Genomic DNA, 18,275 nt, shown 5'->3' on the forward strand with positions numbered 1-18,275 from the left:
CCCAGCACCTACTCCATGGTCCAACTGCTGACCCAACCCCATGTCCAGGCGATGGCGCTGGGAAGGCTCCAACCCAAGACAACCCAACTCAACCCAACCATGGTCCTACCACCATCCCATGACCCCATCACTGACCCCACGGTCCCACCACTGACCCCATGGTCCCACCACCATCTCATGACCCCACACCCCCCTGGTGCCCAGGTGATGCGCTGGGAGGGCTCCAACCCGTCCCAACCCAACCCATGCCATGGTCCCACCACCATCCCATGACCCATCATCCACCCCATGGTCCCACCACTGATCTCATGACCCCATGATCCCACCATCCACCCCACGGTCCCATCACCATCTCATGGTCCCACCATCCACCCCATGGTCCCATCACCATCTCATGGTCCGTCCTCGTGCACAGGTGATGCGCTGGGAGGGCGCCAACCCAACCCAACCCAACGCAACCCAACCCAACTCATCCCATCCCATGGTCCCACCATCATCCCATGATTTCACCACCCATGCCATGGTCCCACCACCCATCCCCTGACCCCACCACTGATCCCCTGACCCCACCACTGATCCCCTGACCCCACCACCATCTCATGACCCCACCACCATCTCATGACCCCCCCACCACACCCAGGCGATGCGCTGGGAGGGCTCCAACCCAACCAAACCCAACCAACCCAACTCAACTCAACCCAACCTAACCCAACCCAACCATGCCATGGTCCCACCACCATCCCATGACCCATCATCCATCCCATGGTCCCACCACTGACTCTACCATGTCCAGGTGATGCCCTGGGGGCATTCCAACCCAACCTGACCCAACCCAACCCAACCCAATGAACCCACCCCATGGTCCCACCACTGGTCTCATGACCCCATTGTCCCACCACCCATCCCATCGTTCCACCAGCCATCCCATGGTCCCACCACCCATCCCATTGTTCCACCACCCACCCCATGACCCCACCACCATCTCATGGTCCCCCCTGGTGCCCAGGTGATGCGCTGGGAGGGCTCCAACCCAACCCAAACCAATCCAATCCAATCCAACCACCCCATGGTCCCACCAACCACCCCATGGTCCCACCACTGATCTCATGACCCCACCCACATCCAGGTGATGCATTGGGAGGGCTCCAACCCAACCTTTTTTTTCCTAATAGAGCCAAAAAGATTCCTCTGCTTCTAATACTCTTTGTGAATAAAAACAGCTATCTACCTCTGTCCCTATGTTTCAGATGAGCTAAGAAAAACCAAAAGCTCTTTTTCTGTTTCATCTTTACTGACAGAAAAAAACTATCTTTAACAAAAAAATTTTCATTATCTCACTCTGTCTGAAGTGCCAGGTAAGATACAGATGGGAATTCAATGTTCAGCTTGCTCACCAGTCAAGGGTCACAATTTATGGTTTTCTCCTTCTCTTTATGAGTGGTTCTAAAGCTGTTGAATGAAATTCCCCAGCTACATCAGCATTGGTATGAAAAAAAAATACCAAAAGAAAGTTTCCACAAAATAACAAACACATCTCTTTTCTCAAACCATACTTTCCTGACTATATGCAGCCAACACAGAAATAACATAAAAACTTATTTCAAGTTAATAAGAACTTTGACAATTTTATTGGCTTCCACATAGCAGCAAGTCTAAAGGATGTAACTGCAGAAAATCCCAAGACTTCTGTGAAAAAAGGGGGGGATGATTTTGTTAGAAGTGTTAATGCACACCTTACCTGCTTTCATGAGTGCTTGCATTCTTAAAAAACAAGATTACAAAGGCTAGATATGCCTAGATAAAAATCCCAGCTGGCAAAGTCTACACTTGCAGCCTCAAACCAACACACAGGAATCCAACTGAGCACTGCATTTGATTTACTGCACGAGATTGAGAACATATCTTAATACAAATCCCTGCCAATATTATATTCCTTGCAATAGCATATTTCATACTCTTTTTCCAAATCTAATTTTTAAAGACTTACATAATCCTTCAACTTCCTTTTGGATATTAGCCTCTGTTCTGCTGCTTTTATTGGCTATTCAGCCTACACTTAAATATCTCTGTGCCTTACATTAAATATTTTTATCCATCCTCACTGTTTGTACCCTGCAGACATCTGCAGCCTATTGCTTTCTGCTTTGGTCATCATTACTTACTGCATTCTTTAGCCTTTATTTTTTCATTTTTTTCCTCAGATGTTTCCTGACTATTCTGGTCTCTAAGCACTCTCCAAATATTTCTAATCTAGTAGTGAAGAACTGAGCACAATCTTGCTAGCAATCTCCTCAGTCAGTAAGATGAAGTACTTCACTACTGATGTAAAATATTTTTCATAGTCTGTTTGAACTTAAATTCAGCTTACATTACAAACTTAGATACATTTTAGTGTTCATCTTGTTTTAGGAGAGTCTCAGGATTACCATTTTCAACATTTCTGTTACCTTTAACAATGGCAGTGGGAAAGGACAAGGGATAAGAGGAACATCTTGCAGCATAAAATAACATTTTTTACAGAAATGCAGAATTGATTTTCAGCCTCCTTTTGAGTGCCATTAGCACTCTATTGAAGACAACTCAGAGGTATCTTTAGTCCAAGTCCACTTTAAAATGGAGAAGAGACACCTGGCTTATTCCTAGGATAGCTAACACTAAAAGGCAAATAACGGGAACTTCAGGAAGAGCTGTGGCTTATCAGTTCCACAAAAATGCAACCAGTATTTCTAAACCAAATCAAACCTGTCTCCTCTGGAGAGCCTTTGTCATGTGGATTTACTGACCTGTGTTGGAATGGATTTGAGGAGTATTCTTCTGCACAGTCACAGGCTTTTTTATTTCTCCTCACCACTGTTTCTATTTTCAAATGGATTGCAGTATAATTTCTGCAATATAAAGTGGTTTTAAATTTAATTTATTACTTATCTCAGATATGAAGCTACACTTTAAGGAGCAACAGTAATTCATCTCCAGAACTGCAAAGTGAAAGAAGGAATCTCCTAAAGAGTAACTACTTCTAAAAATTGGTCGTAAGGTTTTTATGGTCTGTGCACAGAAAATAAACTGGAATTGGAAATAGATAGGGAATTGTTATTCCATGAGGGGCTACACATAAACTGCCAACCAACTGCTTTTCCTTCACGTGGTTTTGTAAGCATGGTCACCTAGAATCAGTCATGTCATTGCACTGCCCTTCCAGGCTGAACAGGAGAAGCAAGGCCACTTCCCATGCTGCTGTACTGTGAAGGAAACAAATGAATTAGGAGTCCCACTGGATTAGGACTTCCACTCTCGTTTCTGTCTCCTCGCCAGACTGCGCCCCCTGATGTGACTGAAGAGCAGGAGGGAGGAAGGCTCACTTTTGCTATCATGTTTTACAGTTAATGGCTTTGATTTCTAGATCTGTCTGCAGTTTGGTTTTTATTTGTTGGCCGTGAAAGTTTTATTCTGTTCTGTTAGCAGCAGGAAGCGGATAGCTAACTTGTCACTGAAAAAGCCCAGAATAAATCTTGCAGCAGCCACTCGTACACTGCTGCTGAATCAGGGCAGCTCTGCAGGAAGCTGTAATGCATTATTATTGTTTGTATTATTGAGGTGCTCGCTGAACAAGAAGAGCCTCTGACCAACAGAACTCACAATCCAAGGAAAGAGAGGGACTGACAGGACAGCAGCTCGTGTTTCCATGGCCAGATGGATCAACCCAACCACTGCAGAGTTTACGTTATGCTGACAACACTCAAAGTCTGCAGAATCACCTGCATTTTTATATTTTTCACATGCCCATGAAAATACTCACCTGCATTCCTAAAGTGTGTATTTTTCAGTACACAGAGGAAGACAGACTTTGCTAACCGTGTGGCTGTGAAGCAAGAATTACCTCAGTGCAGGCTGGCACACTGGGTGGACAAAAGCTTTTCTTATGGATTTCTTTGCACAGGAAGCCTTATGCTCAAGACTAAATATATCTCTACATAATATAGCAAGTCAAGGGAAAAACCAGAAACAGCATTACCAAGTATTCAGTTAGATCACTTGATCTCAGGTGAGTGTCATTCCTTAAGTTTCATTTAAAAGAGCTCTTGAATCTGAAAACTCCATTGAGAACAGGAAAACACCATTGTCACATTAAGCCTATGGATAGCAAAGTGCTCACCACCACAGAGAAATATGGGGAATTTAGAAATCAAAACAAATTACTCTGATTTTCTGGAAAGATGCAAATGACTGAACCCACACTGCACACCATCTTACTTGGTAAAGCACCAGCAGATCTACAGAAGCCACGATTTCCTTTGGTTCTATCCTGAAGAAACCAAGGAGTGTATAACTAATAGTCAGATCAGGTGCTGGGGTACAAGAGCTTGAAGCAAATCAGCCTCTTTGCCCTCAAAGACCTCATGGGATTTACTATGCCAAGAAACACTTTCTGCAGTCTCTCTGACAATAAAAAACTGCAACTCAAATTCATTTTTCTTCTCTTAGCTACCTGCCACTGAATTTATAACAGCAGGAGATGGTGCAATCCTTGACATATTGCTGTCTCAAGACTCAGGTCTGCATTAAACATTTTTAGGTTTTCATGTACAGCGTCAGAGCATTACAATTAAAAACCAAACCAAACAAAAAAACTCCATCAGATTCAGTTACTCCAGTACTGCAAAACTAAACAGAGGGGAAAAAATACAGAAATTCATTTTTCAAAGAAAACCAAACACAAAATACCTGATGAAACAAACAAGAATTTCATCAAAAGCAGAACTAATGGAAACCACCGAATTTACAGGAATGAGGGCTGCAATCCCAAAACTGCATGCATGATTTTTGTCATAATCCACCATGGGTAAACTGCTAAATTAAACTCAGCACCAAGCTTATTCCATGGATTTGGAGGTGTCCAGCTCACACAGGTGCAGAACAGGAGGAAGAGGTGCACGAGGAATTACCAGCATTGCTCTGGCAGCCGTAGAAGTGTCACAGTCAGAGCAGAACCAGCACACCTGCATCCCTGTGACCCCTCTGCAGTCCTCTTGCTTTGGGAGAGGATTTTTATCATGCTTTCAACTTCAAACATCAGTATGATTTTAACAGAAAGAGCTGGGCTCTATTGAGCAGCAGTTGTGTTCATCTTACTAGACTAAAATTCACAGAGGCTGGCACATAAACCAAACTGCTTTTAGAAGTTAGATGTTATGGAGACTGACTGGTAGAATGTACTATATGCTGGTAGCAGCCCATAAAATATGTAAGACAATTTTTAGAACTTTTTTTTTAATTCTATCTCTCTACTGTCTCACAGTGTGCAATATTCCACACTACTACAGCTGACACAATATGCTCAAGTAAACCAGTCTCGCTAGGGCATCAGACAGCCACAGAGATATCCCAGTCAGTCATTTTCCTTCTCCTTGGCACTTCTGAAGAACTGAATGCACTTTTTACCTGCTATTTCCAACAAGTGAGTAAGAAACAGCTTAGGAGCTTCAGGTCAAATTAAGGAAGAAGGTATGCACACACACAGCAGACACATTCCACAATGGTATACAGGTATTACAGCTAACCAACTGGGAACCCAGAATGATTTAGCACAACAGAAGTTCATCATCATTAATGTCTCATGTAATTTAAAGATGTGATTAAAAAGATTTTTTAACGTCCCCGAAGCAAAGATTTATGGCTCAGTGGTTCTGCAGCTGACACATGTGATGACACATCTGTCATTTCTTTCTGATAACCTTCTACGTGATCCTACAGATAAAGAAGCAATCAACTTAGAGAGTTAGACTTCCTCCTGTGACAGGGACCATCCTTTGTCTTGACAATTCAAGCTTTCTGCCTGAACCTTTTAGTCCTTCTGCCTTAACACAATATATAGAGAAAATTCTGTTCCAAGGAAAATATTTAGGTCATTCTTGTGCACAAAAAGCTGAACAGCCGAATGACTGCACTTTTAAAATTTACAGCCAAGTGGTCTGCTTTGCCTTGGGAAGTTCTGGTTCCTTTCCATGCATGCTGCAGAGGGTGAAAAGATACTTAATGGGTTTTAAAAAACTGCAATAATTTAAGCAGTGGTGAGTAATGTGGATGAATTTAATACAGGGAATATACAATTAGCTCTTAGTGGGGAAATCTGTTATTAAACAGAACTATATGAAACAAAAGGTTAGGCCACCAATGTGACTAAGAAAGCAACAAAGAAGCGACAGCACTGGCTATGGAAAATGGAAGAGGACTGATCCAACCAAATACAAATGTTTATATTTGATGGCAGGCACTCTGGAAACAATTTATGAACAAGGCCACATACTTTTAAGGTGCAATTCACTTAACCAGGGCCTCCCTGAAGATCAGCTGTTTTTCTGTGTTTATGTCTACTGTGGGAATTTACAGGAGTAGCTCCATTAGAGGAGTCTGCCTTATAAACCTCAACATGCAGGCGAGATGAGAGACTGGATGGAGACTGAAGGGCTAGGAACTGATTCCTTTTGGCTGCACCCTCTCCATTAGCAGAACAACGTTTATCACAGCTCTTTTCTCCAGTGCTAGTGCTGGGAGACTGCAGCCTGAGCCTTGTACTGCCCACTGCCATGCACACGTACACCAACAGATGCACCGCCCAGGCACTCCCAAACCAGAATGATACATAAGGATCTATCAGCCCCTTCCAACAATGGATATGGTTAATATGAAGATTTTTCCTTGGCAATTATAAAGAATAACTACAGGTAGAGAAAAAGGTTAGGCTTACCTGAAGAGATCCCCATCCTGACTTCAATTCAGTTTCTTTTGAAAAGCACACAAAGGACCAGGCAGTCAAGAGGAGCTCAAACAGCTAGTTATTAGGACAAAATAATTTGGTAGTGTTCTAATTTTTCATTTGAAAAACGTGATTAACTTTCAAGGAACTCCAGCAAGTGCACATACTGGGGAACTGAAGGGAAAGGTGGAAAGGTGCATGGCCTAGATCACCAGCACAGATTAACTGTCATCAGGAGAAAAACCCACATTTAATTTCCCCTCTTTCATCATCTGCTTCTCCCTTGAAAAATCTCAATGCTTTACAGTAATAAAAATTTCACCAAGAGTAACTCTAACAAAAGAAGATATTAAATTAGTAGACTGTCAGCCAGGACAATCACGGTCTATTAAGATAAACTTATTCTGTGGATATCTAGATAGATTTCTCTCTGTATGTCCATTTAAATGAATTATTTGCATGGCACATGCTCTTAAGTCTTTCTAAAAGAAACAAGGAAAATAAAATACAACATTGTCACAGCCTAATGGTCCCTCCTGCCAGACAGACAATAGGAGAGAAAAAACCACTGAAAAATGAATGTTGAGTTGATTATTACCAAGCTTATTTTCAAAGTGGGAGGCAATTAGACCATGGAAACATTCTCTTCCATTATCTCTATTTTACCAGAGGAAGATAAAGTACATAAATATAAGGATGGATGGTAATTGTTGATGCACAGTGACAGCTACTCCTTATCTCACATCGAAGAACTGTGTTCCATCAGCCCAGCTGTTACACACAGACTGGCAAGTCTCTCACAGGTACTTATTCAAAGAATCTCAACCACTGTTTCAAGTTGTTGGGGTCCTCCTTGTTTTGTTTGTAATTGAAGAAGCTGTGGTGAAACTAGAATAAACTTAATCTGCTGTTTAACAAAACAAAGCATTTACAACAGAATTTAGGTGGATAAACGAAGTTTGTAAAACATTTTCAGAAGGACTCTTTACACTTGTGTTCCTGACACTACAGGTACTCCAGCTGAAGTAGCACCACTTTGCCTCCTCTTTAGAGGTACAGAAGACACTCATTTTGGAAAGCCTGCTTTTAATCTGACTTCTTATGAGCTCAATATATAACACTGCTAAAATATTACCACTAAACCTTATAATAGTAATTTTTTTATGTACTTAACTCCAATTCACATAGTTTAAAGGAGAGAGGAGTTAAGCTTTAATGGGTTAAGCCCTCACATATTAATTATCCTGGCCACTCTGGAAATCTATTTTAGTTATCTAAAGAAGAAATTCCTTTGAAACCATGATCTTACATGCAGTCAGGATCTCTCTCCTTGGAGAGAGATCTCACCTCTCTCCAGGTGCACTCAAAAGGCACCTGGCCATGGCCCAGCTTGAGCAGGGGGTTTCGAGCAGATGACCACCTGAGTTTTGCTACTGGTTCTGCATTAACCATCCAGTTTCTGAACTCCATCCTATCCACAGAGCAGCCAGAACCAACCCTAGAGGTCTTGTGGCTCTTGGGAGACTCCTGAAGTTTCAGATTGATTAGCATTAATAGAATACTGGTAGAAACACTCACCTGACTCTCCCCCAGCTCACAGCCCTAGCAGCTGTTGAGTATACCCAGAAAATATTATCAAGGAGATATGTCAAACAAAATTAAATCACAAAAGACAATCCTCCTTAATTCTGTAGTGCCAGTAGTTAAAATGTAAGCTTGGTGGAAATGAGCAAATCTCGAGTACTGAAAGGATACAAAGTCTACATTTAGAACCTCTTTTCACACTAGTAGCACCCAATTCTCCATCACAGTCACTGCAGCAAAACTCAGTAAAACTCCTGTTTAATGAGATGTCATTTATCTGCAAATACACTTTACAATCATGTATTTCCAACTACTGCAAATTGATTTTGTTTCATTCCTTCCACACGTCATTGTGCCACCAAGGATAACTCCTTTGATATTAATAGTAATGAAGATGCATTGCATCTGACAGCCCTAACAACATGTTTAATACAACATTTTAACTACAAGTAGATGAAGAATCCGAAGGGAACACTTTTTTTAGGTTCCATTGTTTCAGAACACAGTCCTGTATAAAAGAAATTATCCTACTTAAAAGTTATTTCCACTTTGATATAACTTCTATTTAACTTGACAGTTTTATTTTGGCAAGATTGCTTTCTGACATACTGCAAATTATTTTCCCAAACAATATGGTTTATCCTTCTGTACCTGCTGTAATCAAATTTGTCTCAATAGTCTCCTGTTTCTGGTATATAACTCTGGCAATTTAATACCCTAACTTATTTTAAAATGACAACCCTAAGGTGTCACTTACAAAGAGAAACAATACAAAACATCCTGTCTCCGACTGCTGCTGCACAACACAGTGATGGATTTATTCAGGCTTTGTTTCACTCACTTTGTTACCAGAAAGTGGTGCTGCTGGAGAACAACACACGCTCTGCCAGAGATGTTTGTCAGATCTGACCCTTTTCCTGCAACCTGAGTTTGCATTTAGCAGACTCTCCAAGCATGCTCCCTTATCTAATTCAAACGCTGCCATTGTACTCTCCACAGGAAAACCATTTAGGAAGCTTCACCTTGATTTCTGTTCTCTCCCACCTGATTTGTTTGCCTAAGGAAAGCACCAACTCAACAAGGAGGCAAATCTCATTTACAATTGCATGTACAGAGGATGTTTCGGAAAAGAGCGTATGCCGCAATTTTAAAGCAAATTAAAAGTTGAACTGCAGGGTCGAGCCTTTTGTTTAAGGAAGCACTGTATGCAGAGCTGCTGTAGCTTGACATGTATAGTAACACTGAAAAAACCCAAAAACATGGTTAAAAATGAAACAAAAATAACCCACTGCACGCGGTGCTGTCCTCGTCTTTCCTTCTTGCAGTTCCTCATTCCACTAACCAAGTTCTAAGAAAACATTCTCCCTTATTTTTAGCACAAATAGGGCAACAATCACTATGATACAGATTATTGGCTTCTAGACCAAGTTAAGAAAGGCGACCACCTACTACCTGATTTGGGACAACACTCCCCCCAAAAAGCACAGCAGAAATACTTACAGGAAGAAATAATGTTAAGATGTTAGCGCTACTGACCAACAACTATCACCTCACTTGAACAGCACAAGAGAGTGGAAAAGGACCTTCAGGAATGCACAACTCTAAACATAAAAATGGAAATTGTCAAGTCATTTAGTGACAGAATGAGCATTTAAGACCATGAATAACACAAACCCTCCTTGCAAGCAAGTGCCATAAAACAGAGATGAAGAGGTGAAATGCTGCAAGCAACTCCTGACATCCCAAACTATTTCAAACAGCCAGTAACCCTGTCCACTCTTCAAAGTTTATGCTGACATTTATTGTTGCTGACTGCATTTACCTCCTGCTTGTAAAACTCTCAACACGTGCATTAAATATGAACAGCTCCAGGGTGGAGCCCTGAAGTTCCAAGTATGAACAACTACCCACTTTCAGATTAAAAAAATCACGTTGCTGTAATGACCATTATTTTGTGCACATACTTTACCTGCACATCGTTGGTGTTCATCCTTGTTCCATCCTTGCCAACGAAGATATCGTCCATGTCAACCAGAATGTACCTATCCAAGGACAGTGTGAGCTTCTTTCCAGAGAGGAAAGAGATGGCATCTATGAAAATCAGCTTGTGCAGCCAAAAATTCAAGTTATTGCCGAAAAGGACTCGTTGAATCCCATCGTGGAGCCCCAAGTCATGAATTACTGTGGCATAGAGAGCAGCAGGTAGAGAAAGGTTTTCTGGCGTCTTTACTTTTGCAAATATCACTGGTTGATAAGTTGTGTGATTAATCTGGAAAACAGCCCAGTCATTTCCAAGCAAGGGCCTCTTCTCAAGCTTAGAAGGTTTAGTCACATGGAGCAGTGGGGAATGAGGGTTAATGCAACAGTCCTTAATACCCAGATTGCTGTGGACATGGAAAGGAAAACCCTTCCACTGAAAGCTCTGCAAGCTGTTCTCACTGCCTTTGTGAAATGCGATCACACCCACACCATACTCTATGCAGTACTTATCTAGAAGGCCTCTGTTCCACGAGTCCATGTTCACGTACTTAAGGATATTCTCATACACTATGAGAGCGTACTTGCCTTTGTTCTTGTCTATAAGCACTGGGAGGTCACCTTTCCCAGATGCAACCTCAGTGTGAAACTGAAACCTGCTAGATTCCAGAATGGTTACGATATCTTGGCCTAATGCTGAGTACTGGCTTTCCACAAACACCAGCACTACAAGATCTGTCCTCAGGGGATCAACAGGCCTCGTGGTCTTCGCCTCCATCAGCTTGTAAGGCAACAGTTGAGCATCACCACATTCCACTTCTGAAGAGGTTTCAGGGAGTTCATTTTCCTGTTTGTAGCCATTATACGAGTAGTAGGCAGAAATAACTATGCTCACCATACAAAAAGTGGCCAGCAAAATTACTGTTCTTTGAAAATGTCTGTGAAGTTTCAGGATAAAACTCATGGTGTTTACTTGCCTTAGACAGCTCTCAACAGCAGCATGAAAAACAAACACAGATTCCCAACAACTTGTTCCAGTCCTCTGAAATATTTATGTCACCATTGCAGCACACACATCTATCTTCCACAGAGCTTTACTGAAGGTACAGTCTAGAAGAAAAGAAAATCAGAGATTTAAATGAGACACCACCTTGTGAAGAATCACCTGCTTAAACTAATGGGGAGCAAAGAAATCACTGCCAGCCAGAGGTTTGGAGACCAATGGCTCAACATTTTGCAATAACATTTTTTTCTGCTCCCACTACTTGCCATGTGCATTTGAAGGTCTCTAAATCTCACAGGTTCCTCAACTCAGAGGATCAAATAAAGCAGGCAGAGGCACTGAAAAGCAAGACATAAAAGGAAAGTATTTACAGTGTTTTAGAAATTCTTTTAACCTAAAGATAAAAGTTAACTCCAAGTAGACAACTGCTAACAACCAAAGTACTGAAGAAAATTTATAACCTGTAAAAAGCTGGGGCAACATGATTCAACAAATTCTATCTTGTATTAGTTTTTCAAAGAAGCAAGAACATGCACATCTTAACTGCTGTACAAACATGTACTGATACACTCTGTATTACATCTATTAGAGGAATTTTTTTAAGCAAAACTTGCTTCCTGCAACATTAGAGGAAAACAAAGCATTTTTCTGGACTGTGGATTTGTAAGCTGTTAGAAGCATTTCTTTGTATTAAAAAAACCCATAAAACAATCAAGCTCTTACATTTGAGAAGAGAAATTAATAAATCAAAAGTTGAACCTAACATGCAGATCACCTAAGGATATACTTATGTTCTATCTTGTACTTAAGGAAAGAGCAATTTTTCAAACCAGCAGTACAACTGCTGTCAAAACTCCCTAGTAAAACAACTGGCTGGTGTGACAAGCATAAAATAATGATCATAAGTCATAAACAAAGATTCAAAGCAGATTTTGAAAAATATTTAGTGTGTCAAGATCTGGAACATGCCACTGTAACTTCAGTGTAGTTTGCACCCAGGCCCGTTTGGAAATGGGATTAGGATAAAGTGTGGCATTGATGTGGTCATTTCCATACTGAGAGGTTAATCCTTCCATTCCTGGTTGGGTTTTTTTTTAATCCTACATTGTAAGCAAATTGGTCTTTCACTCCAGATTTTCAAAAAGGCTAAAAAAAGTTATATACTTAACAATACCCATGTAACGTCCAGAAATTTAATTAAACCCTGAAGACAGATCTTCCTAGTGTCATGATGAGCATAAAGTAATAATAAACGAGAAAAATCAGATGAAGGGAGAAAAACTCCAAGTCATTCTATTCATCAAAACTGCAAAATTCAGCATGACCAGCAAGTGCCGAGAGCTGTCTCATTCATAGTTAAGATTCAGAGCAAGATTCCTTCTGTCTGGATAGATTCTGCTTTAGATGGATTTTAGTCTCCTCACCTTCTACTCACAGATAACTGTTTATCAACCCCTCCTCTTCTGGGAAGCCTTAAATTCAGCCTTGAACCTTCCCTGCAGCAGCACAAAGTCCTGCTCAAAACTTTTGGGCAGGAGACCTGCCTTTCACCCAGGCTCACTAATTAGTGTTAGACCAAAATAACATAACTCCAACTTCCTGGGTTTTATCTTATGTATAAAGACCAAGTAACGATATGAAGGAACCTTCAGAAGAACTCAACATTCTTAATAACTGCAACGTCCAATCCTTGCCACACTAGCTTCACGAATATCAGTCTGGATGGCATAACAGAGCTATTTAACATGGTAACAAGTCAGGTGACAAAGAGAAGCTTTATCCTGAATGAGTTAACACCAGAGAGAGGTTTCCAGACAGATGATTTTTCATTACACACACGAAGGGTTCTCTTCATTTCGCATTTCCAATTCAGCTGCCTGAACGCCAAGAAACACATAATTTTAGTGCCTAAACTTAACACTGACTGCATTCTGTAGAAAAGCTGTACACACACCTATTTCTCTTTGATAACCACAGATCTGGCTGGTCTATGTACAGAAAAAATGAGAATTGACACTGACCTAAGCTCATAGCAAGGAAGGGCTGATGAGACAGAGCTGTTTGAACAGGATATTTCACAAGGGTTGCAACCCAAGAAACATTTGCAGCAAGGACACGGTTCCTAATGCCATTCCTTAGAGAGGAAAATCTGGAGCCAGCCCAGACACCCGTGTTTTCTTCAAGAAAAGCCCTGTCATTGTATCCTGGCTCCTAATTGCAGGTGCCCCCTGGGGCTACAGAGTGCAGCTGTAAGGAGGAGTGGCTGGACCTGCCAAGACAGATGTGAGGTTCGACTGTGAGGAGTGAGGAATTCTCTGAGGCACAGGACACAGCCAGACTTGGCACACTCCCTGCTGAAGGCAGGCAGCAATTGGGATGCAACAGAGCAAGGAACGAGGTTTAAATGCACACTCTCACACTCTCTAGTATCAGCTTGAGGCTTAGGTAATTTTCACTTGCTTAAGGACTGGTTTGCATGGCAGGAGTTCCAAAGAACACAGAAAGAAGAAAACAAAAATGTCAAAGAGAACATGCATTTTGCAATATCAACAGTCTCAAAGTCTTGACCAGGTACAGTTGCTTTCCTCGAGGGACAGCAGCATTTTCCCCTGAGCAATAATCCTTGCTGGATACTCTAGTGCTGTATTACAGCAGCATGCTAAAACAACTCACAACGCACCCCCTTGACAGTGACATCCTTGGGATTCACCACACCACACACTGGGGGACCTATGGAGATCATGACAGTGACCTTTACCACATCTCTAGAAGTGGCTTCAGGGAAGATGCTCCCTGCTTGCTCTCATTTCCTACAGTACAACCAGACAAAAAGTGCAATTCTCAATGCACCTACAGTGAGTAAGCTGTGAGAAGCAGCATTTCAGAAGAGGAGTGCTTGAGGAGTCTTCCTTTCATGACCAAAGAATGCAATATTTACCAAAGAAAGGAGAAGTCGTGATAACATCAACATCAATAAAAAATATCTAAGTATAAGAAAAAGGCTTAAATTAAAAAAAAAAAAAACAGAGTCTAGAAAGTCTTCACAAGAGTTCAAGCTTGTTAGCATTGTTTCAATGAAAAACACCCATAGATAGAGCTGACCATAGATAGAGCTGCCTGCATCAGCAGTCTCAGCTCTTTTTGATTTCTACAGTCATGTGGAATTCAGTGACAGAGGAATATGGTCCCACCTGTACCCCAAACCACTTCAAATCACCTGAAAACAGGAATCAGATTTAAATAAATCCAAAGTTCTGTAATGCTGATGTTGCAATAAATTTTACCTATAAAATAACTTGTGTGGTATTTTGCCATGGTTTGAAGCAATAAAATTTGCCTGTTTGTTTTTCTATCTAGAACTTTATTTCTTTAGAAGAACCTGCATTTCATCTCCTATTTTACATTTTCATGCCACTGTGTTAAAATTCAGACCAGGACCTTTTACCTCTACTGCTCAAAGCAGGAGGTATCAAAATGATCTCTTAAGGTGAAAATTAGCATCTTTGAATATTCAGAATTTGGTTTTTAACTTACAGACTCTCTATGGAGAAGATCTTGCTGAGAGAAAGCTGAGTCATGGAAGCAAGTTTTGCATTTTGTTATGAACACAGACAGAAAGGCTCAATGCTCTTGTCATCTGCTGCAGAAATGGTTTCTGCAGCCCAGAACCTGCTCATGTGAAAATCTCGCTGGTACAGGAAAGAAATATCACCTTGTTAAGCAGCAGATTTACCATTCCGAACATACTGCTGGGCAGTCACAATTACAGGCATCTGCAGGCAGCCAGCATGAAACAGATGCATTTGAATAGGGATCTTCAATTTGGATTGGTTTGGGGGGTTTATAACTTGTTCTGTTTGCGGTTTCAGGGTTTTTAAATTCACTACCAAAGTAGCACTGATGATAGAACAAATACTGTGAGGAACCCCAAAGACCCAAAGGACACCATAAGCGAGTTCCTACCACTTGCAGCTTTCTTTAGTTTGTTGTTTCACTGCTAAGCATAAATGACCAAACTCTTGGCTTCTGTAAATCATTTCCCCCTGATAACCCTCATGGAAACTCTTCCACAAGACAATGCAGGTTGGAAATGCAGCCTACTAAATTCTTCACAGAGGTTCTCAATCCAGAAACTGCACAGGCACATAAAACTGCACACAATCTTAAAAAATGTCTGATAAAGTTGAATCATGAGTATCAACACAATTTTTAAAATGACAAGCAACTTTCTTCTGCTGTCCTAATATCAAGATTAAAACAATGGGCTCAACTAAAATACCCATAAATAAGCAAGAAATTGTTCTCAATTTATCAGATCAAATTTATCAAAGCCCAGTAAGAAAACACTGGTTTAGTCTTACCTCAGGCCTGTGCTAGGGCAACTGTTTACTGCGACCCTTGATTAGAAACAATAAAGTTGGGTCATACTTAAAGGTAAAAAACATACTCTTAAAGGGTAACAAAAACCCTTTTCATCAAGAACTACTAAAAAGTTCTGGACTGAGTAGTCATCAGTATTATTGAGGTATACTACATTTATCTAGAGACATATTTTTAATAACTTTGTTCTAATAATCCCCATCACTATATTCCCATTCTGTTCTTTACCAGCCTGGACACTACCACAGTGCTGGTGACATGCTGGGGATGCATTACATGGAAAATGAGTTTTAAATGCTTTAAACAAAGAGCAGAAAAAAAGGAGGCATATTGTTTAGCATATTACTACAGACATTTAAATCTCTACTGATTAGAATGCTGCGTAACTGCTCTAAACATAAAGGTCTGCTCTGGCCACTCACTATGAAATACAACTTCACAGGAAATATTCTGAAATCATTTTAGTGTTACTAAATCGGAAATCTTTGGATATACAAAGGATATGGTAGGAAGCAGCAAAGCACAACCGAACACAACCAAACCTGGGGTAAAGAGCAAGGCTCAGACTTTTAAATCAGTTATGAAAACACCAAAATAACCTCTGAGTACCCCTACTTACAACATTACTCCACTGACTAAAATATTCAAGCATTAACAGCTCAAATGAGTAAATCCAGGCTGAGAATGAGACCTTACAACTGCATATCAAAAAGATTTTCAACTCGTAAAAAGGTGATATGAGACATGAGCTGTCAAGGGAAGCCTTTGAAACCCTTTAGTATCACATAACAAACCCTGGAATGTGTGATTATTGAAAGGTTTACACTCCCTCACAGCTGTTAGAAAAAAAGGGAACGGTTCAGGCAGCACAGCAATTCTGATGGATAGAAATTCTTTTTCAAGTCCTTCAGGTAAGCAGTTTGTAGTTTCTACTGTACCTGTGGTATCCTAAGCTCCATGCTGCATTGCTTAATGCAGTACTAGAGACCCTTACAGGATAGGGATTCAAGCATTACAGTTTGTCAAGGAAAAATATTTATAAATATTAAATATACAACGTTTAAAATAGTTTAAAAGAAGGTTGTAAAGACTTCAACAGAACACAAAAGTTTAGTTTAGTCTTCAAATTACTCTGCCTTCATACAACACTTTGTATAGAAATATCTTAAAGCTCTTGACATCACACAATTTTTCTGAGATAAACGCTGTTACTTTTCAGCAATTGCAAAAACATCACTATCTAAAGAGTAAATGATTTGCTCAAGGTCTCTGAGATAAATGTCCAGCACACCGTCTGGTCCATGACCATACCATTACTTCCCCTCTCCCTTCTCCCACAACTGCCAAGTGTAAAGAGTTAATAATAAGGCAGAGTTCAGAACCATTTCTTCCATGACACCTGACTGGGGATGCTGACAGTGAGAGAAACCCTCTTTCTTTCACTTACCATTCCATTAGGAAGAGAAAACCCCACCACACCAAAACCTGAAGCAATTATCCAGCGTATCAGGCATCGAATTGAGTAATATACAAGTTTTCTGCCATTTCCCGAGGGCTGCACATGACAGCTGAACCGAGCAGCAGCACACATGAATTTCTGACAGGATTTGGGGAATCCAAGCAGCTACAACCACCCTAAGTTATGAATAATTACTGCACTAGGCTGACTAATTTTGTGCCCCAACAGAGCCATAACCAATTCCCGCAGACACTAGAGGGCAACAGCATCCCGCTGAACAGCTCCGCGAGGAGAGCGAACGGGAAAAGCCCAGCCCCTGAAGGGCTGCTGCGGGGACCGCGCCAGGCAGATGCTCAGTGCGCCGGGAAACAAGAAAAACAAACCCAAACCCCAAGAAAGCCCACAGAACAACCCCGCAAACGCCGCCTCGGCAGCGGGAGGCTGTGGCGGCAGCCGCCCCGTCCCGCCGCGCTCCCGGCCCGGGCGGTGCCTGCATTGGAGCGGGAGCCTGCGGGCGGCTCGGGCACAACTTTGCCGGGGGCACGGAGCCGGCGGGCGCGGAGCTGAGCGGCTTCGCCGCCGCGCCGCCTCCCACACCGACCGCCCTCCTCCGGGGCTCGGCCGGGCCGGGGGCGGCTGCGGCCCCGCGCCCTCAGGCTGCGCCCGCACGCAGCGGCCCAAGGCGCCCGCCCCTCACGGCACCTGCGGCGCCCCCCTCCCACACGGGGGCCGCCGCCGCCTCACTTGTGGGATTCTTAGTCCCTGTCTTAAATAAAGTATGAGTAAAAAAAAAAAAAAAATTCTTTTTTCTCCTCCAAAACCAATTTAGGAAGCCCCTCCTGCAGTCGCGCTGAGGCGAAGTTTAACTTACACCCTCCCGCCAAATCTCTCGCTGTCGGTGCAGCTTCAGGTATGGCCGATTTCTGAGCCGCTCTAAAGGTAGCACACAGGGGTGGAAATTCCGTGAGGTCAATTACATTTTGTCAAGACAATGTAGGGTTAAAATCTTGAGAGAATGCCAGTTAATGTGTTTGCAGCCTCGCTGCTTTTCTTTATTGAATTTTCTAACCCTATGTTAAACACAGTTAGTCCCACTGACACCCTGCTTCCCTCGCTCT

This window comes from Melozone crissalis, unplaced genomic scaffold (genome assembly GCF_028551555.1).
Source record: "Melozone crissalis strain CALT ecotype California unplaced genomic scaffold, PUWL_Pcris_2 ptg000094l_1, whole genome shotgun sequence".
NCBI classification, from domain to species: domain Eukaryota; kingdom Metazoa; phylum Chordata; class Aves; order Passeriformes; family Passerellidae; genus Melozone; species Melozone crissalis.